The sequence below is a fragment of the Bos indicus x Bos taurus genome, chromosome 16, assembly GCF_003369695.1.
Source record: "Bos indicus x Bos taurus breed Angus x Brahman F1 hybrid chromosome 16, Bos_hybrid_MaternalHap_v2.0, whole genome shotgun sequence".
In the NCBI taxonomy this organism is placed as follows: Eukaryota; Metazoa; Chordata; class Mammalia; order Artiodactyla; family Bovidae; genus Bos; species Bos indicus x Bos taurus.
Window position 1 is genome coordinate 56022523 of NC_040091.1, and position 20810 is coordinate 56043332.

A 20810-nucleotide genomic window follows, 5' to 3' on the forward strand; every position below is an offset into this window, starting at 1 on the left:
TGACTAAACAACAACAATAGTTGCTGTACGATATTATGTGTTACAGGGGGACAATATATTGATACACAGTTTTAAAGTTTATACTCCATTTATCATTATAAAATATGGGCTATATTCCCCATGTTGCACAATATAACCTTGAACCTTACTTTCTACCTAGAAGTTTGTACCTCTTAATCCCCTACCTCTATATTGCCTTTCCCCGCTCTTCTCTCCTGACTTGGCCACCACTGGTTTGTTGTCTATGAAAGATGCTCTTTTGAAGAACAGACTAGCTTTGGGGAAAAACTAAGGTTGATTTTAAGTTGCGTGACAGCATTTCATAAATTCAGAATTTATTCAGTTCACCTGAAAAAAGTGTTAAGGAAATATTAGGAAAGCAGCAAACGTGGAAGGCTGTTGGTGGTGGCCGCAACATGTTCTCCTGGCTCCAAAAGAGTTTGTGGACTGAGAATAGATGGAGGCTAAGACTGCATTTAATATGCAGTTTTGTATTGTTGTCATCTGCTGTGATTATAGGCTTGGCTCCTGGTTTTTCATTCAGAGCCATTTATTCAGAAAATCTCTTATTCAGAATTTGAGTTCATTCCTCGTTAATTCACTGGCAATTTTCTGTAGCCCAGTGATTGAATTACCTAATCGCACCTGCCTGAATGATTAACATAAGAGGAAGCCATGGGGTTGTATTTGATATAAATGATTTGTGTCCTGAAGTTGTAATTTTATTAAAGGGGGACCCAGTGAACCACCTTTTCAAACAAAGGCGAGGTCCTGGCTTCTGGGAGGTTAATGAATGATTAGCAGCTGACAAATGGCAATATGAGGGGGTATGGAGGTGAGGCTTAAGGAGGATGGAGGCAATCCTCAGGTGGTAGATCAGCAGCCCTAGGAAAGTGGATAAGGGAGAGAGAGAGAGAAGTGTGGAGAAGACCCACGTGGGGCTCAGGAACTCATATTCCAACTCAGCCTCAATCCTACTGCTTGGGTTATTCCCAAGTTGATCTAGTAGTGGTGAAAGTGAAAGTCGCTCAGTTGTGTCCAACTGTTTGCAACCCCATGGACTATACAGTTCATTGGATTCTCCAGGCCAGAATACTGGAGTGGGTAGCCTTTCCCTTCTCCAGGGGATCTTCCTAACCCAGGGATCAAACCCAGGTCTCCCGCATTGCAGGTGGATTCTTTATCAGCTGAGCCACAAGGGAAGCCCAAGAATACTGGAGTGGGTAGCCTATCCCTTCTCCAGTGGATCTTCCAACCCAGGAATCAAACCAGGGTCTCCTGCATTGCATGTGGATTCTTTACCAGCTGAGCTATCAGGGAAGCCTTAGTAGAGGGGAAACTCCACTAACTCCCCTAAGGGGAGTTGGGATGATGCTCTCGGTTTCTGAGACAGTCAGGCAAGGTGGTGCTAACAGGACCTGAGGTTTTCTTCTCAAGTGAACTGTGGCCTTTGTACTAGGATCTTTCAGTAACTTTAAGAGTTACTGGTCTCTTTAAGAGCCAAACAGGAAGAAGGAGGAGATGGACTACTGTGAAATATCATTTCGTTTTGTTCAGCAATTGGGGAAAAAGCGCATGTTCTTTATCAGTCATTGTTTACTCGTTATACCCACTTTCTAATGTAGGTTTAGTGAAGACAAGTATACACTCACAATTTACATGCCATTTAAGGACAGAAATAATTTGTCCTTCTCCAAATATAAGTTGAATATTTTCATGGTATTGATGCTTTTTAATCCCAGAGAATCCTGGGATGGTCTACCGAGGGCCGGTGAGGGCAGACCTTCAAAAGACAGCACGGTGGTGCCAACCCTCATCCCTAGATCACACTTATTCCCATAGAAACATCTTTTCTGGACATTTTCCTTTCTCCTTCCTTCTGCTTCCCTCACAAATACTTCAGTTCCTGTGCTGCTTTATTCCTTCTGAAGTGAAAGTGAAAGTGTTAGTCTCTCAGTCATATACAACTCTTTGGACGATAATCCACCAGGCTTCTCTGTCTGTAGAATTCTCCAAGCAAGAATACTGGAGTGGGTGGCCATTCCCTTCTCCAGGGGAATCTTCCCAGCCCAGGGATTGAACCCACATCTCCTGCATTGCAGGCAGATTGTTTACCGTCTGACACATCAGGGAAACCCTGCTTTATGCCTTCTATTCTAGAGGAAATTGGGTTTCGGTGGCTCAATGCTGCCCGTCACCAGACTGCCATTCTAGGAGTCCTCTCCTGGGACACTCATAAGTCACTTATGTGACTGCTCATTGAGAGACAGGTACATGTGCAGGTAGAGGGGCAGGCAGGTGAAGGATAATTTTCTATTGAGAAGAAAAGGCTTCTAAGTGCTACTCAAATCCCACTGTTAGGACAAGTGTACTGAAAAGAATGGTTTGGTCTCCACTCATGAAATAAGCTTTCCCCACCTCTGACCTAACCTTCTCCATATAAGGTCGGTTGGCTGACACTAAGGGTGCCTACACCAGACACATGGGAGACTTTCTGGGGAGTTTCTACAGTACAGATTCACTGGCTCCACCCCTCGCCAACAGAAGTCCATTCCCCATGAGGCTGTAGGAGATTCCCAGTGGTTTGGATGTAGTTGGTCTGAGAGGTGGTCCCTCCCCTTTCCTTCTGCCCCCACCCCCCCACCGCCTCCCTTCTGACCTTCTGGGCTGAAGGAAGTTCACCCTGGCCCCGCAGCCCTGGCCACTAGAGCCCAGACTTGCACCCTGCGTGCCTCCATACCCACGGTTCCTTGGAGGGAACCCCACTGCAGTTCTGCGTGTGCAGGCTCTGGGTCAGAGCAGAGAACTGGGCAAGGCCTGGGAAGGGGGTTCAGCTTCCACCCAAAGCCCTTCAGAGACCTGCCCTGTTGGCCTCTACCTTGGGACCCTTGGAGTCACTTTGCTAAGCTGACTGGTGGGGGCAGGGATGTCATAAGAGGACGCATTTCATGAACAGAGAATATTCTAGAGAGCAGAGGTCTATTCAGGGACCTGTGGGACTTCTACTTCTGGTGAGATCCTGGGCTGAGTCAAGTGGGTACCAGAGGCAGAGCAGAGAGACCCGTGTCTGTGGGTTTCCTTGTATAGACGATGAGTCCACGTGTCTGTCTCTGCTCTGCTCAGGGGCTCCACATCTTGGCCAGGTCCCCTAATCCTTAATGGGTCTGGGACCATCTGTTTGTTTTCAGGTACACTGTCTGCACTCTGCGTACATCTCAAGGCTGCTTGATGCGGAAATAATAGCAGCATTGGGAGGCCTTTGGCCAGTTCCCAGGTTCCTTCGCAGAGCCCATGTCAGGACCTTCCTGATCAGAACATCAGTACAAGTGACTTTAGACTCTCTTCCCGACTAAAGGTCCCTAAAGTTAAACAGTGAGCTCAGAGGATTAATTTCCCACTTCCCCACTTGGAAGCAGCATCCATGGCTACAAATGTAAAAAAGAAATAAGTAATCCTCTGTATAAATTCACTTCTGCTGCAAACTCATGCGTTTCCCAGACATTTTGTTTACACATCTGCTCATGGAACTACTATATCAGAGCTAGGGTGCTGGCATGCCTAATTTAAGAACAAAATTTAGATTGTAAGCTGGAATTGTTGCTGCAGCCATATCTGTTCATCCTGAACTTGCTTCACACACACGACAAATGCCTTGTACAAGCAGGAGCAGCTGCACTAAAGCCAAATAACCCACAGGGACATTCTAGTGAATAGCCCTCAGTAACCTCAGTCTAGGGACATACAGGTATGTACGTGTACCCTGGGCCACCCTGAGTCCCACCCCGCTTCCTCCTCTGGTCTCTCTCACTAAATAGATCATTTAAAATACCATCACAAGGCTCCTGATTTTCCTGGCCATCATCATTTTTTCCATTAACATCATTATCCTATTCCAGGGCCCATTAGAACTCCTACTGTAATGAGAACTTTGGGTGTAGCTGTTCATTACGTCCCTGGTCACCCACAGCTCCCTCCAGCTGCCGTGATGAATGCGCTGCATACAATTCTCACCTGTTTCACATTGTCCCTCTTGCTTCCATTAAGATGATCATCTTCTCCCCCTCCCCACTCTGTAGTCATCACCTCATTACAACTCCATTACCTTTTAGCATCATCTACATTATAACTCCATTACCTTTCCCATCACCACCATTACCTGCCTTATCACCCCCTCCACATTTCGGTTGCCCTCACCTTCTCCTTTACAGCCACCAGCTTTTCAATTACAGGTCCATTATCTTTATTATTACCTCGGTTACAATCATAATTGTCCCCATAACAATTTCCATGTCTTTCGCCACCCTTCTGCAATGCAAGACCCTGGCCACCTTTGAAAAAGCTATTACATACTAGACACTCCAACATCTCCACAAATGTTAGAAGCCCCTTCCTTTCCTCCATCAGATCGCCTGTGATAATGTTAAACACAAAAGATCTGCTCCTTTTCCATGGCGATCTCACTAGTGCCTTTGTCCCTCTTATTTACAGCTCACAGCTCCATCCTCATTTCTCTTTTGGGAACTGCCAAATGGTAATAATCCTCCTCTGAAAGAGACACCAACATCTCATCTGTTCAGCCCTCAGTTACATTGCTTCTCTCCCATCAAAGTACTAACCAGGCCTGACCCTGCTTAGCTTCTGAGATCAGATGAGATCCGGCACATTCAGGGTGGTAGGGCTGTAGACTGTAGTTGCCTCTCTGACTCCACGGATCCTAACTACCAATTTCTTCTTCAAAGTAATTCGAGGCACTATTAACATAACCAGCCAGGCATATTGCATTTCTGATATCCCAGTGTGTGTATTTGGGGGCGGTCAAGTTGTTTACTTTTGTTTTATCCATTCAATGGTAAGCTCACAGTGGACTAGACCTCATTTCCTTTCCGGAGCACACAGCAGCTGGTCAGAGGTAGCATTCAAGAGAGCGTGGTTGATCGAATGGCTCTTCTTTTATCTTTACACCCAGAGTCTATTGCTGTCACATTGATCACTATCAAAACCTCATCAATACACTCCTTATGGTTTCATTACCTCAAGCTCCTCCTCTTTGAGAACAACTACATTTGCTCTTCCAGATCTGGCCATTATCTCAGTAATTATCATGGCTTCAATGGCAGTAGCTCCATTACAACTCCATTACCTCTTCTTGATCGTGGAGAGATAGGTCACTCCACCACGGTGCCCTGTGCCCCTTCTAGAACAGCCCTCAGCCCCTCAAGAAATTACCGAGTCTGTGCAGCCTGTCTCCCCAGTAGTCATCCATCACTGCACAAGCTATACAGTCTTGCCTGAATGTGCCAAGGTTTAAATGACAGAAGGTGGCTTTTCCTTCCTGGTGTCTTGCTGTGTGATTTCAGACACATCTTTCAGGGTAGTGCTTATGTGAGGAACTCTGGATTCAGACTCCCTGGGTTCAAACCCCTAGTCTGCCACTTACTAAGTTGTTTGACCTTGTGTGTGTGTTAGTCTCTCAGTGGTGTCCGACTCTGGGACCCCATGGACTATAGCCTGGCTGTCCATGGAATTCTCCAGGCAAGAATACTGGAGTGGGTTGCCATTTCCTTCTCCAGGGGATTTTCCCGACCCAGGGATCAAACACATGTCTCCCGCACTGCAGGCAGATTCTTTACCGTCCTAGCCACCAGGGAAGCCCTATTGTTTGACCCTGGGTAACTTAATTTAGCTTTCCTGTAGCTCAATTTCCTTATTTGTAGAATGGAGTTACTAACAATACCACAAGAACTGTGGTGCTGGAGAAGATTCTTGATAGTCCCTTGGACAGCAAGGAGATCAAACCAGTCAATCTTAAAGGAAATCAACCCTGAATACTCATTGGAAGGACTGATGCTGAAGCTGAAGCTCCAATACTTTGGCCACGTGATGCCAAGAGCCGACTCACTGGAAAAGTCCTCGATGCTGGAAAAGATTGAGGGCAGGAGGAGAAGGGGGCGACAGAGGATGAGATGGTTGGATGGTATCATCAGCTCAATGGACATGAGTCTGAGCAAACTCCAGGAGATTATGAAGGACAGGGAAGCCTGGCATGCTGCAGCCCATGGTGTCACCAAGAGTTGGATACAACTGAGCAACTCAGCATAAATAGCAACAACAATGCCTATTATTACTGGCTGTTAGTAACAATACCTATTTATTAGGAGTAAATGAGTTAATGCCTAGAAAGTAATCAAAACAGCACTTAGCAGATAGAAAGCACTTCATAAATCTTAATTCTTCTCAGGGCTCCATTTTCTCCTCGCCAGAAGAAGAAGGTTAGACTACAATAATCTCTAAAGTCCTATACTGAACATTTGATGTGTCTGTGTTTCTGGTACCAGATCATCAGAGTCCTTGCAGAGTTTCAGCATCATGGTTCTTCAATCATTTCCCAGCTTTGCTGTTATCTGCTGACTCGTCTGGGGAGCGTGGCGCTCCCTTGGCCCACGGCCACAGTTGCTCTGCAAGTGGAGTGATCTCTAGGCATTTTCTTCTCTGTGCTTAATGAAAGACTTGTTGCGGTTTTGCTGTGGCTGAACTAGACTTAGCTGCACACACATAGGTTCAGCTACATGGCCTCCCAAGCCGCCCTGCCTGCTAGTCTTGTCCTCCTGTCTGTCTCTCTCCTCTTTAATCTCCTAAGCAATGGTGAGAGTTCACAGATGGTACCTGGATGCACCCGTCTTTTGCGTGGGAACTCTCTAATTAGCATGGGCTTCTCCAGGCCACACCACGAAGGAGACAAAGTTTGCTTCTAGCTTTGTTCCATCATGATTTTCTCTCTGTCTCTCTCCTTCTGGCTCGATTCTCTCCCCCTCCTCTGCTCATCAGCTAGCCAGACCATCTGCTGCTTGCATGGGATACCCTCCTCAATCCTGCCTTTCCTAGCAGGGCCCTGTGTTCTAAAATTATTTTTTCATCTTCTTCCACCATCATTTCTCCTTCTCTGCTCTGTACTTCCCTCCTTTAGTGACTTTTAGATAGAACACATGCCTTGGGACACATGCCTTTCAGAAGGGACATTTGAGAAATGCTGTGCCTTAAGACTATATCTTAGATGGTAGAATTTCAGACACATGGCAGAACTGAGGATTTTATATTTCATTTTATATTCTTAAAATCTGAGATGGGGTGAAGGTAGGGTTGGAGAGTGATTTTCATGGCAAGGAGATTTCACAGTGCCAGTTAAAATAAATTTTGTGGGCAATTTCTGCTCTCTCTCTCAAACCCACTTGAAATGCATCCAATAAATTATACTTAATTTACCAAGCTCTTTATTTCTCAGAGCCTACTGGAACATTCAGCTAATGAAGCCATCTTGTCTCTCATGAAGTTCGGTGGGTTCTTTACACCCTATTGTTAGTAATGTGAGAATTCAGTTGTCAAGGATCAGTCTGAAGTGTGAGAGGCTTTCTGTGTAAACAACATTCCTCTCAAGCAAACACAGGGAAAAAGATGCTTCACTTTGTGATTACAGAGACAACAAAAATTGGCTGGCTCTAGTCCAATTCTATAGAGACGTCTGGGATTACATAAACGTGTTCTGCCTCTAAATCATTGGTCTTTGGCCAAGGCAATCCAAAGGTTGGCGCAGGTACCCAGAGAGATGTGAAACAGCTGTGATAGCTCTGCCGTCACCATCAGCAGCAACTTTCACTTCTCCTGTTCTCTTTTTCCCTCTTCTCTTGGTCTGACTTTTTTCCCTAGTCCAAGGAGTCACGTTTATTCTGACTCCTGGCTTTGAACCACCTTTACTTAAGACTAAACTTAAGGACTTCCTGGTGGTACAGTGGATAAGAATCCACTTGCCAATGCAGGGGATGTGGGTTCACTCCCTGGTCCAAGAAGATTCCACATGACTTGGGACAACTAATCCTATGAGCCTCAACTACTGAGCTTGTGCCCCAGGGCCTGCGCTGTGCAGCTGGAGAAGCACCATAATGAGAAGCCCAAGCACCACAGCTGGAGAGTAGCTTACATTCACTGCAATTAGAGAAAAGCCCAGTTTGCATTCCCACCAACAGTGCAAGAGGGCTCTCTTTTCTCCACACCCTCTTGGGCATTTATTGTTGGTAGATATTTTGGTGATGGCCATGGGGACTTCTGTGAGGTGATACCTCATTGTAGTTTTGATTTGGATTTCTCTAACAATGAGTGATGTTGAGCAGTTTTCCATGTGTTTATCAGCCATCTGTATGTCTTCTTTGGAGAAATGTCTGTTGAGGTCTTCTGCTCATTTTTTGATTGGGCTGTTTGTTTTTTCTGATAGTGAGCTGTATGAGCCCACACACAGCAAAGAAAACCCAGTACAGCCAAAAAAAAATAAAAGTAAAATTTGCTTAAAAAGACAGCCCAAAGCCCGCTACCTCTTCCATGAGGTCTTCTTTGGCCATCTCCACTTGCCTGAGTGCTGTGACACTCATTCTCTCTTGGTTCTCAGTAACTAATACAGTCGATGCCAGGGTGTTCTATTTAGCACTTGCTTATATTGCTGTGCCTTGGTGTTTCACTGGTTTTCTGAGTTTAGAACTGTCCTCCTGACTCAATCCCAAAGAGCTGGAGGGTGGGAACCAGTATAGCTGCTTTTGTGTGGCCCTTCTGCATATTTTTATACTTGACACACACACACACAGATTACTCAGTAAAAAATCACTAACTGGGTCTTCTGACCCTTTCTCTTTTTTCCTTATCTTCCTGGCTTGTCCTCTTAGCCACCGCATTTCACTTCTGTTTTTCCCAACTGCCTAAGTGCCCCAGGCTGGTGGTGCTTGCACCACTGTGTAAGTATGTTGGATATATCCAGGTTTGGGAGATTTCTGATTCCTAGTTTCCTAGGAGCTGTGTGTGCTCTGTGCTCAGTAGCTTCAGTCGTGTCCAACTCTTTGTGACCCTCGTGGACCATAACCCACCAGGCTCCTCTGTCCATGGGATTCTCCAAGCCAGAATACTGGAGTAGGTTGCCATGCCCTCCTCCAGGGGATCTTCCTGACCTTGGAATCGAACTCATGTCTCCTGCATTGCAGGCATATTCTTTACTGCTGAGTCACTAGGGAAGCCCTCCTAGGAGCCAGGAATTTACTGGGTGACCATCTGGATACCATACCTGATAGCACTAACTCTGGGCCAGTCTGAATCCTTTGGTTTGATGTGAGATGGCAAGAAAGAGGAGCTAATCTCTGGGTTATAAAAAGTTGCCCCAGCAAAAGCTGCTATGGGGCCAATCAGATCCACACATAAAAAATTCAATCACAAAATCCTAAGTGCTGGTTAACTTCCTACAACATAGCTGTTAACAGTACTGTTGATGCTTTCATTTGGGGAGAAATCTGAACCATTTAAATGTGCTTTGATGACATACCAAAGGGTAACTTTACATAAATGTTTTCACTATAAATATGGGTCCTGCTTAGGATCAATTCTCATCAGTATGTTGGAAAGCAATCTCAGTAAGTACTTTGCTTAATCAATTCCTATCTACTCATTGACCTTCGGGATTCTGTGCAGGTCTCTTCATGCAGTGTGCTCTGCAATTCTCTGTCTCTTCAGATGGCATATTTCACCATATTTGTTCATGGCTTTGATACTCAATCAGTGCAATCATCTGTTCCCTCCTTTCAACTGCTTCCCTTGCCTGGGGAGGTGAGGGCCGAGTGGCACCTCTGCCACATGTGTGTTAGAGAACACTTGTTTACTATATCCCTAAAAATCCAGAGAACGAAGAAGACAGCGGGCATTCTGGGATAATAAAAATAATGAGGAAAAAAATTATCAGCTTGTTTATACAATTATGTAAATGATGGGCACTTATACATGGCTGATTCCTCAATTATTCATGGTTTGAAGCTCTTGAAAATTCAATTAAACTAAATAACCTTTTCTTCAGCAGTTATTCTGGGCAAGGTAGTGTAATTTGAGGAAGGGGAGACAAAGGCACAATTTGAAAAGGAAAAGCAGAGAAATACACGGATGACTGTAGCAGAAGTTGAGTGAGGACAATAAGAAAAGCACAGTAGGTGCCCTGAGGGTTTTAAGCAGGAAGAGCGAACATCTGTTTGGGTGGATCCAAAATGGGATTCGTGGAGGACGGAGGACCTTGTGCTAGCATCTCTCCTCCATCCCCAGAGCCGCTCTTTAAGTTCAGGTCTCTCTCCTGCTTCTCTGGATGATGAGAGCAGCTTCATGTCTGATTTTCCCCTTCTAATTGCTGCTTCCAGTGATCTTCCTAAAGGGCAGTCTGAGTCTACATCACTCCCTGGCTTCCACCCCAGCATGGTCCACAAGAAAGGGTTGCAGTTTCTCAGGATCGCACATCTAAGACTAAGTGTCTGTCACGCTCTGTAGCCTCAACACAGAGCGTGTCTGGCTGCTGTCTACCTGTCGCACTGCCTCAGTGGCTTCAGTGACCTTGCCCATGGTACTCCTTCTATCCGGACGGTCCCCCACTTTTCTCATTTTCTCTTCTCCCTGCCTGGACTCCTCATTTGTCTAGAGAGCTCCTATGGCACACTCTTTTCCACTCCCTGCCCCCAAGACCTGGCTGATGATTCCCATCCCGCCTGACTGTGGTACCCAGCACTTTTACACACTTTGTGATTTGGCAGGGAGGGTTAGCCTGTTTGCCTGCCTTGTAAGAGTGTGTCCTTCTTGTGGTCAGGATCCAGACTGGGTGTGGCACATAGTATGTGCTCCATGCTCATTTACTGAATTCACTTGAATCTGTTGCATGGGTGGGTAGGATGCACCAGTTTCCATGAGATTAAAGAGTGACAGTATGGTGAGATGTGAAGGTAGAACATTTTTTTCACAGAGTGTGGGATAAAAGAAAAAGATAATCATGGAATCAAGGAAGAGCTGCCTTTGTTTGTTTGTTTGCTGGTTTGACTGCAGACCAAGTCTGGTTTATAAGCAGAAGGGGAAGAACTGGCAGAAAGTGAGAGGGAATATGATTGATATGATTGAGGCAATGACTGGATGAAGGCTCTGGAGGAGGTGGTGGAAGGGGACTAAGTGTTCCATGGAAGAGTTAGCCTTGGCAAGGAGCAAGGACACTCTCTGTCCAGAGACACAGGACAAAGCAAGTCAGGGAGGATGACCTGCAGAGGCCTTCTAGGAAGGAGAGGAGCAAAAGCAAGTGATGCTCTTTTTATGTGGCCCCAGGATTAACATGGGTCCACATGTATGGATGTGAGAGTTGGACCATAAAGAAGACTAAGCACCGAAGAATTGATGCTTTTGAACTGTGTTGCTGAAGAAGACTCTTGAGAGTCCCCCTGGACAGTAAGGAGATCAAACCGGTCAGTCCTAAAGGATATCAACTCTGAATATTCATTGGATGGACTGATGCTGAAGCTGATGCTCCAATATTTTGGCCATGTGATGAGAAGAGCCGACTCATTGGAAAAGACCCTGGTGCTGGGAAAGATTGAGAGCAAGAAGACAAGGGGGCAGCAGAAGATGAGATGTTTGGATGGCATCACTGATATGATGGACATGAGTTCGAGCAAACTCCGGGAGATGGTGAAGGATAGAGAAACCTGGCGTGGTACAGTCCATGAGGTTGCAAAGAACTGGACATGACTCAGCAGCTGAACAACAACAGGACCCTTAGCAAAAGGAGAGGTGAGCTGGAGGGTAAACAGCCAGTGGACACACCCAACATCAGTACATTTTGCCCAAGTAAACTGCAAGACTTTGAGAGAAAACACAAGTATTCAAAGTACGTTAATGAACAGTGGCCTTTTAGATACTATGCTCTTTATGAAAGTTTATCACCATTGGATGGGGTGCTTAGTTTGCTCTGGAGCAGGACTGAAGTGGAGGCTCAGTGGTGACTCCTCTGACATGACACTCTGCCCTCTCCTAGGTAGAGAGCATGGAAGCCCAGGTGAGCTCTGTCCTGCATGAGGTTGATCCAAGGTTTAGAGAGAAATACATGCCTGGAGCTCTACTTAGCTGCTCCTTTTCATCTGCATTTTGATGAGGCAGTTGGAGCAGCCATTTGTGTTCAAACTGGAGTTTCTGTTTGAATCCATTCAAGCCACAGTTTACATGGATTACAGATCTTTTCCTCCTGAAACTCCCTCATGGCCCCTAAAGGCTGGGTGAGTTTGGGATTCTTAGGACCTGAGCTGGAGAAGTGGGTGAACCCACGGCTGTGGCTGGGCACAGGTTCTTGCATCCACTCTTAGCTGGCCCTTTGAAATTCTTAGCTTCACTTGGGAAATGTGTGTGTCTGTGCTAAGTTGCTTCAGTCATGTCCAACTCTTTGCAACCCCATGGACTATATAGCCCACCAGGCTCCTCTGTCCATGGAATTCTCCAGCCAAGAATACTGGAGTGGGTTGCCATGCCCTCCTCCAGGGGATCTTCCCAACTCAGGGATCAAACCCACATCTCTTATGTGTCCTGCATTGGCAGGTGGATTCTTTACCACTAGCACCACCAGGGAAGCCCTCAGGGAAACATGGAAGAAGGTTTTTTCCCACTGGAATGCAAATGCAAGGTTTAAGCTCAAGGTTTGGCTTCTTTAGAAAGGCCATAAGAACAGAAGGAAGCTTACATTCAGGCACTTCTGGGTTGACTACCTCTATTAAAAGTGCAAGCTGTGATTTTAAGAGCCTCCAGCTTTTATCCTAAGGCCACCCATGGGTCTGGTTTGGTTGGGGAAAGATGAGTGGGAGAAGACAACTCAGTTGTTGTTTATCTGTTTGTAAGAATACATTTATCTCAGGACTTCCCTAGTGGGCCAATGGCAGGGACTCCAATCTCCCAGTGCAGGGGGCCCAGGGTTTGATCCCTGCTCAGGGAAATAAGAGCTAACATGTCGCAGCTAAAGATCCTGTATGCCACAACTAAAAAGAAAGAAAGAAAGAAAAAGATCCCTAGTGCTGCAGTTAAGACCCTGCACAACCACCTAAATAAATAAATATTTTTTTTAAAAAAAGAAGAATACAATTATTTCAACACAGAGCCATCTGTTCCTGTTCACCTTGGGTTGGTTTCCCACTTCACCCGCTCCCATTCTGTTTTTAACTTTTTCTGTAACTTACAAAAGAGTGTTAAATTGGAAGGCAATCATATCCTTCCCAGAGCTAAACCCACTTAAGAGAGTTACGGGGACATGAGAACCAAGATGAAATACTTATACCTCTGACCATTTTATGTTAGTCTCAGCAGAAAGTCAGGTATTAACATCAGTATTGAATTAAATGGCCAAATAGTATTTCCTCAATAAAGCTTTGTTACCTGGAATTGGAAGCTGTCAAAGATCCCATGGAAGAGGGCATGGCAACTCACTCGAGTATTCTGGCCTGGAGAATCCCCACGGACAGAGGAGCCTGGCGGGCTACGGTCCATAGGGTCACACAGAGTCAGACTAATCACAGCACAAGTCCCTAACTCTCCTTTCCTTGAAAATGCACAATCATGGACACGCATCTGCACACAGAATCCTAGACTTTTAGAGATGAAAGAGACCTCACAGATGCATGTGGACATGTGGGATCTTAGTTCCCTGGACAGGGATTGAACCTGAGTCCCCTGAATTGGAAGGCGGGTTTCTTAACCACTGGACCACCAGGGAAGTCCCCCATTTATACAGCTGACCTCACAGGAGAGCATGGATTGTCCAGATTAGCCTCACAACCCAAGATCAGTTTGCCAGAAAACAGGGGAGAATGTGGTTCTTCAAATCCCGACTGCGGTCGGGAGCCGTCATGAAGCTGGAAGCTCAGTTCCCCAAATATCACATTTATCTCAATTTGGTGAGAAGCTGAAAGCCTATCTGGGGCCATTTAAATTCTAATGTTATTAAGGGCTCATCTAATCAGCTTTTAAAATAAGCTTCTTTCAAATGCATGGGGAATGAAGGTGGGGCAGCCGTAGGCTGAGTAAGACAGTTCTCATCAGCCTGGTGAAGGCACCTCTGTTCCAGCTGACCTTCCTGCTTGGTAACTTCAGCAATTCCAACACCAAACCGTGCTGGTGAGCAGCTATTTGGAAGTATATGGGGGAGGGGGCTAATCTGGACAATCCATGCTCTCCTGTGAGGTCAGTCGTATAAATGGGGGACTTCCCTGGTGGTCCAGTGGTTAAGAAATCCAATGCAGGGGACTCAGGTTCGATCCCTGTTCAGGGAACTAAGATCCCACACGCCCATATGGGGGCCACTAAGCCCTTGGGTACCACTGAGCCCACACACCACAACTAGAGAGAAGCCTGGGTGCCGCAACAAAAATTCTGCGTGCTGCGACTAAGACCCGATTCAGCCAAATAAATGCATAAATAAATATTTTAAAACTCAAATACATGTAACAAGTCTTGGCAGAGAGAGACTGGCCTCTGTGTCAGGAGACCACTTTCAGATTTAATCAACAGAGCAGCCGGTCTTCTGAGAACTACCTCTGGATACTGCTTCCCGTAGACTTCTGAGAAGTCCCACCCTCAGGGTCCAGTAGGATCCAACTCCTCTGCCTGGAACCATTGCACTTAGTTGGCCCTCACACCCAGCTGTGGCTTGACTCTCCCTGAACCTGGGAGAAACTGGGTTTAACCCTGCATGTTTATGGCTCTGATGTAGTTTGGGATTACAGTTCTGATTCTGACACCAATTGTGATGTGTGGTTTCTCTCCCCACCCCCATACACCAAGGAGTTCTCTGTGACACCAGCTGGGTGTCCTTCTATTCAACTCAATTCCCACTCCATCTATTCAGAGAGAGCATCAGAGTCCACAGCATGAGGGCTCAGTTCCACAGGACTACCCTCCACTTCAGATGCTAATCACAAATCCAGGTTGTCATCTGTGCTTCTGACCTACTGCTACAAATTGGAGATTCCCACACATCCTCCTCCGGTTCTATTAACTTGCTATTAGAATGACTCATGGAACTTGGGAAACCACTTGACTCACTAGATTACTGGTTTATTATGAAGGATATTGAAGGATACAAATGCATCAACAGCCAGATGAAGGGATACACAGGGGAGGTTCTGAACAAAGAGTTTCAAAGGAGCTTCTTCCCTAGCATGGTGGCACATGGAAGCATCCTAGTTCACCAACCCAGAAGATCCCAGACCCGCTCCTGGTGGGTTTTTATGGAGGCTTCTTTACACAGGCTTGACTGAATCATTGGCCATTGGTGACTGAACTCAGTCTCCAGTCCCTCTCCTCTCCCCTCCCCAGAGGTTGTGCAGGGTGGGACTGAAAGTTCCAACCCTCTAATCACATGATTGGTTGCCCTGGCAACCAGCCCCCATCCTTAGAAGATTTTCAAAAATCACCTCTTTTAACAAACTCGAGTGTGACTGAAACCAAGAAACACGTATTTCACTCTTAGAGCCTGGGAAAGTTTTAGGAGTTTTGTGCCAGAAGTGGCATGAAAACCAAATATATATTAATATTTCTTGTTATAAATCACACTATTACAGGAATCATCCCCAGGCCCTGCTTTAAACTTCAGTCTTATCCTTGCTTTTCCTGAATATTCTCTGATTTCGTAGAGTTCTCCTTGCTGCAGTAAGGCTGCCTCCAGACAGGATGTTTGTCTCCGTTCCCTCTCCCACAATCCTGCACACAGGCTTCTCAGATCCCCCACAGAGTCTCATTCAGGCTGGTAAGATCCTGGGCTCCCTCTTTCACCCCTCCAACCCTTCCATCAGATATCATCATCAGATATCAGGAATGAATGAAAATATGTGCCTGTTCTTGCCAAGCTCATAATTTGTCTCACCTTTAAACCAATATTCTTTCAAAATTTATTCAACATCGATTTAGAGGAGGACACCATCCCAGATTCTACTGAAGCCACGTTATTCAGAAGTCAGTTCAGAGACCACCTATTTTGATTTAAGCAATTTTCTTTGACAGAGGATGGGGGTTGGGAGAGTTTAATCTTTAATTGCAAATAGTTCATCAAATGTTCTATACAAAAACTGTCTCCAAATAGAGAGCTGGTAATTTTTAAAGTCTTCATCTTAATAGTTGCCCCTCTTTGCTGTCCAGATGGTCCACCTATTCCAGCTCTGCTTAGTTGCAGAGAACTTGATCTCAACCAGCCGTTAGCCTAAGAGCATCAAATTAACCAGTTCACTCTTAAGTGTGAATGGCTGATAGCCCGCTTAGTGCAATGATGTCTCTTGTGAGTTTGTACATCCAAAGGTGTTTTAAATGGCCTGAGGTACTTTGTGGTCAAGTGTGCCCTAATAAGGCAAGATGTCACTGAGGATATGCTGGGTTAATTCTAATGCAGGGCTTCATAAAAGATGTGTCTTGCCACTGTAGAGTCCCATGATAGATAATGAGAGCATCATGAATCTGAGGAATGAAATGAGTTTTTCCTGAACAAACCTTAGCAGTTTTGTGAACGAATAGAGAAGAGAAGGCAAGTGGGTATATTGTCATTATTTTGTATAATAAAAAAAAAAAAAACAGCCACCCCTCTTTGAAAAGTTCCCAGTTCGGAGTACCAAGTCTGAGTGCCAAGAAAAGTTATTAAAGGAGCGAAATATTCATCGTGCCTGTCAACTCGGTGAATCCTGAGAGCCTTCTCCCATGGACCATTTTTTAGAGGTTATTATTTCAACCTGAAAATTCTTTAGACATATATATGTGGTATGAAAAAGGAATTAGGAAAGCTTTTAAATTAAAAGAAATAAAACGACAGATTTTTCCTCTAAGCTATATAAATAGTTATGGATAGAGATAAAGAGATGGATATTCTTTCATAATACTTTATTAGAGGTTTTGGAACTCCAAAATTTTAGAGTCAGGCTGGTGAATAATTTAGCACTGATTCCTGCAGGCTTAGAGTATGCATGGCTAGGTTGGGGAGCAAGTCTAGCCTCTTGGAGGGGCTGTGTGCAGTCGCACACTTTTATGACCAACTGTGTTTGAAATGCATTTCTGAAATATTTTATAAGATGTCAAAACCTTGGTGCCCAGTTTCTCCAGCTTTTTCTGAGGTAGCATAAAGCCCAGGGGAGCTGGTGCTCTTGACCACCTCATGGCAGGGAGTCTGTCCCTGAGGCTGTTGTTGCAGTGACAAAGAGTCTCAAATCCCGGGAATACACATACGCAGTCACAACTGAAAGCCTCAGACTGGCCATTGCAATGATGGATGGTTAAAGGTTCACAGAAAACGGTACCTTTAGTGATGGCGTCCTCGGTGTTTTCTCTTTTCCACACGTTCTTTAATCCTAATGCCCAAAGAGACCTGGTCTGTGCAGTAATGATGATACGGCCACCTGAAACAGAGACGGGGAAGGAAGAAATATGTTTATGGCTTTAAAATAAGGAATTTGTGTTTCCCTTTCCATCTCAACTGCCACATCTCCATTTCAAAAAACTTGGAGGTATAATGTGGATTTCTAAAGAAAACTGTTATTTATTGTTATTTTTTTCCTCTTCAGAGAGTTCGCTTTACATCATTAGTTTTCTTTCTTTCTTTTTTTTTTTTCATTAGTTTTCTTTCATTCAATCTCAGAGCTTTGCAAGGAAGTAGCGAATATTTAAGGTCAAAATTCTACAGAAGGATTATATATCCAGCTCAAACTACCACACAATTGTACTCATCTCACACGCTAGTAAAGTAATGCTCAAAATTCTCCAAGCCAGGCTTCAGCAATATGTGAACCGTGAACTTCCTGATGTTCAAGCTGGTTTTAGAAAAGGCAGAGGAACCAGAGACCAAATTGCCAACATCCACTGGATCATGGAAAAAGCAAGAGAGTTCCAGAAAAACATCTACCTCTGCTTTATTGACTATGCCAAAGCCTTTGACTGTGTGGATCACCAGAAACTGTGGAAAATTCTGAAAGAGATGGGAATACCAGACCACCTGATCTGCCTCTTGAGAAATCTGTATACAGGTCAGGAAGCAACAGTAAGAACTGGACATGGAACAACAGACTGGTTCCAAATAGGAAAAGGAGTTCGTCAAGGCTGTATATTGTCACCCTGCTTATGTAACTTATATGCAGAGTACATCATGAGAAACGCTCGACTGGAAGAAGCACAAGCTGGAATCAAGACTGCTGGGAGAAATATCAATAACCTCAGATATGCAGATGACACCACCCTTATGGCAGAAAGTGAAGAGGAACTCAAAAGCCTCTTGATGAAAGTGAAAGTGGAGAGTGAAAATGTTGGCTTAAAGCTGAACATTCAGAAAACGAAGATCATGGCATCCGGTCCCACCACTTCATGGCAAATAGATGGGGAAACAGTGTCAGACTTTATTTTTCTGGACTCCAAAATCACTGCAGATGGTGACTGCAGCCATGAAATTAAAAGACGCTTACTCCTTGGAAGGAAAGTTATGACCAACCTAGATAGCACATTCAAAAGCAGAGACATTACTTTGCCAACAAAGGTCCCTCTAATCCAGGCTATGGTTTTTCCTGTGGTCATGTATGGATGTGAGAGTTGGACTGTGAAGAAGGCTGAGCACTGAAGAATTGATGCTTTTGAACTGTGGTATTGGAGAAGACTCTTGAGAGTCCCTTGCACTGCAAGGAGATCCAACCAGTCCATTCTGAAGGAGATCAGCCCTGGGACTTCTTTGGAAGGAATGATGCTAAAGCTGAAACTCCAGTACTTTGGCCACCTCATGCGAAGAGTTGACTCATTGGAAAAGACTCTGAAGCTGGGAGGGATTGGGGGCAGGAGGAGAAGGGGACAACAGAGGATGAGATGGCTGGATGGCATCACTGACTCGATGGATGTGAGTCTCAGTGAACTCTGGGAGTTGGTGATGGATAGGGAGGCCTGGCGTGCTGCGATTCATGGGGTCACAAAGAGTCTGATCTGATGTGTTTTATTTAGCAAATCCCTTCTGAGATCTTTAAAGGTGGCTGTGGTTACATACTTAGATGATCTGATTATGACAAATGTTTGACACTTCCTCTAGAAAACCTCTCATCCCCCCTAAGCCGGAGCCCCTCTCATGTTCTTCAAGTCCAGGACACTCAGCGTCTTGCTAGGTCACAGAAGTCACCCATCATTAATTTGTGTTGTTCTCACTCTGAACTCTCAAATCCTCAAGGGCAAATTCTCTGTCCCTATCACAAAGCTAGCACACACTTTCAATAAGTACTCTTTAAGGAAATGAATGCATAACAGCCATTTTCTCAGGCTGGAACCACAACCAATAGAGCAGCAACACCTCTTGCAAGTGGGAAGCTTCTGTGTCAGCAATTTGTCAGTTTCTTTCAACAGGGTTGGGGGAATTCCCTAGGGGTCCAGTGGTTAAGACTGTGCTCTCACTGCCAGGGGCCTGGGTTCAATTCTTGGTTGGAGAATTAAAGTCCCACAAGTTGTATTGCACAGTCAAAATTTTTTTTTTAATTTAATTAAAAAAATAAACAGATTCCCTCTGCAAAACTTAGAGCAGTCACTCCCTGCCCCCTACACAGTCCCAGCATCATCCCGCAGTCTGTCAGTTCAGTTCATTTGCTCAGTCACGTCCGGCTCTTTGTGATCCTATGGACGGCAGCACGCCAGGCTTCCCTGTCCATTGCCAACTCCCGGAGTTCACTCAAACTCATGTTCATTGAGTCAGTGATGCCATCCAGCAATCTCATCCTCTGTCATCCCCTTCTCCGCCCACCCTCAATCTTTCCCAGCATCAGGGTCTTTTCCAGTGAGTCAACTCTTCACATGAGGTAGCCAAAGTATTGGAGTTTCAGCTTCAGCATCAGTCCTTCCAATGAATATTCAGGACTGATTTCCTTTAGGATGGACTGGTTGGATCTCCTTGCAGTCCAAGGGACTCTCAAGAGTCTCCTCCAACACCACAGTTCAAAAGCATCAATTCTTCAGCACTCAGCTTTCTTTATAGTCCAACTCTCACATCCGTGCATGACTACTGGAAAAACCGTAGCTTCGACTAGGTGGACCTTTGTCGGCAAAGTAATGTCTCTGCTTTTTAATATGCTACCTAGGTTGGTCATAACTTTCCTTCCAAGGAGCAAGCGTCTTTTAATTTCATGGCTGCTGTCACTATCTGCAGTGATTTTGGAGCCCCCAAAATAAAGTCTGTCACTGTTCCTATTGTTTCCCCACCTATTTGCCATGAAGTTATGGGACTGGATGCCATGATCTTCGTTTTCTGAATGTTGAGTTTTAAGCCAATTTTTAGGGTGGTGTCATCTGCATATCTGAGGTTACTGATGTTTCTCACAGCAATCTTGATTCCAGCTTGTGCTTCATCCAGTCCAGTGTTTCTCTGCATATACTTATGTACCCCGCATAGAAGTTAAATAAGCAGGGTGACAATATACAGCCTTGACATAATCCTTTCCCAATTTGGAACCAGTCTGTTGTTCCATGTCCAGTTCTAACTGTTGCTTCCTGACCTGCATATAGGTTTCTCAAGAGGCAGGTCAGGTGGTCTGGTATTACCATCTCTTCAAGAATTTGTCACAGTTTGTTGTGATCCACACAGTCAAAGGCTTTGGCATAGTCAATGAAGCAGAATTAGATGTATTTCTGGAATTCTCTTGCTTTTTTGATGATCTGAGGGATGTTGGCAATTTGATCTCTGGTTCTTCTGCCTTTTCTAAATCCAGCTTGAACATCTGGAAGCTCATGGTTCATGTACTGTTGAAGCCTAGCTTGCAGAATTTTGAGCATTACTTTGCTAGTGTGTGAAATGAGTGCAATTGTGTGGTAGTTTGAGCATTCTTTGGCATTGCCTTTCTTTGGAATTGAAATGAAAACTAATCTTTTCCTGTGGCCACCACTGAGTTTTCCAAATTTGATGGCATATTGAGTGCAGCACTTTCACAGCATCGTCTTTCAGGATTTGAAATAGCTCA

The 20810-nt window shown here is 45.0% G+C and overlaps 1 protein-coding gene across 2 annotated transcripts in view; it reads right to left on the reverse strand.

The window, feature by feature from the left end:
- Positions 1-20810, reverse strand: part of TNR (tenascin R) — a 487688-nt gene that overhangs the window by 204493 nt on the left and 262385 nt on the right. For both annotated transcript variants that reach the window (XM_027565405.1, XM_027565404.1), the window contains exon 2: positions 17139-17237. The gene's annotated coding sequence lies outside the window, so the exon portion shown is untranslated. The remainder of the gene's footprint in view (positions 1-17138; positions 17238-20810) is intronic.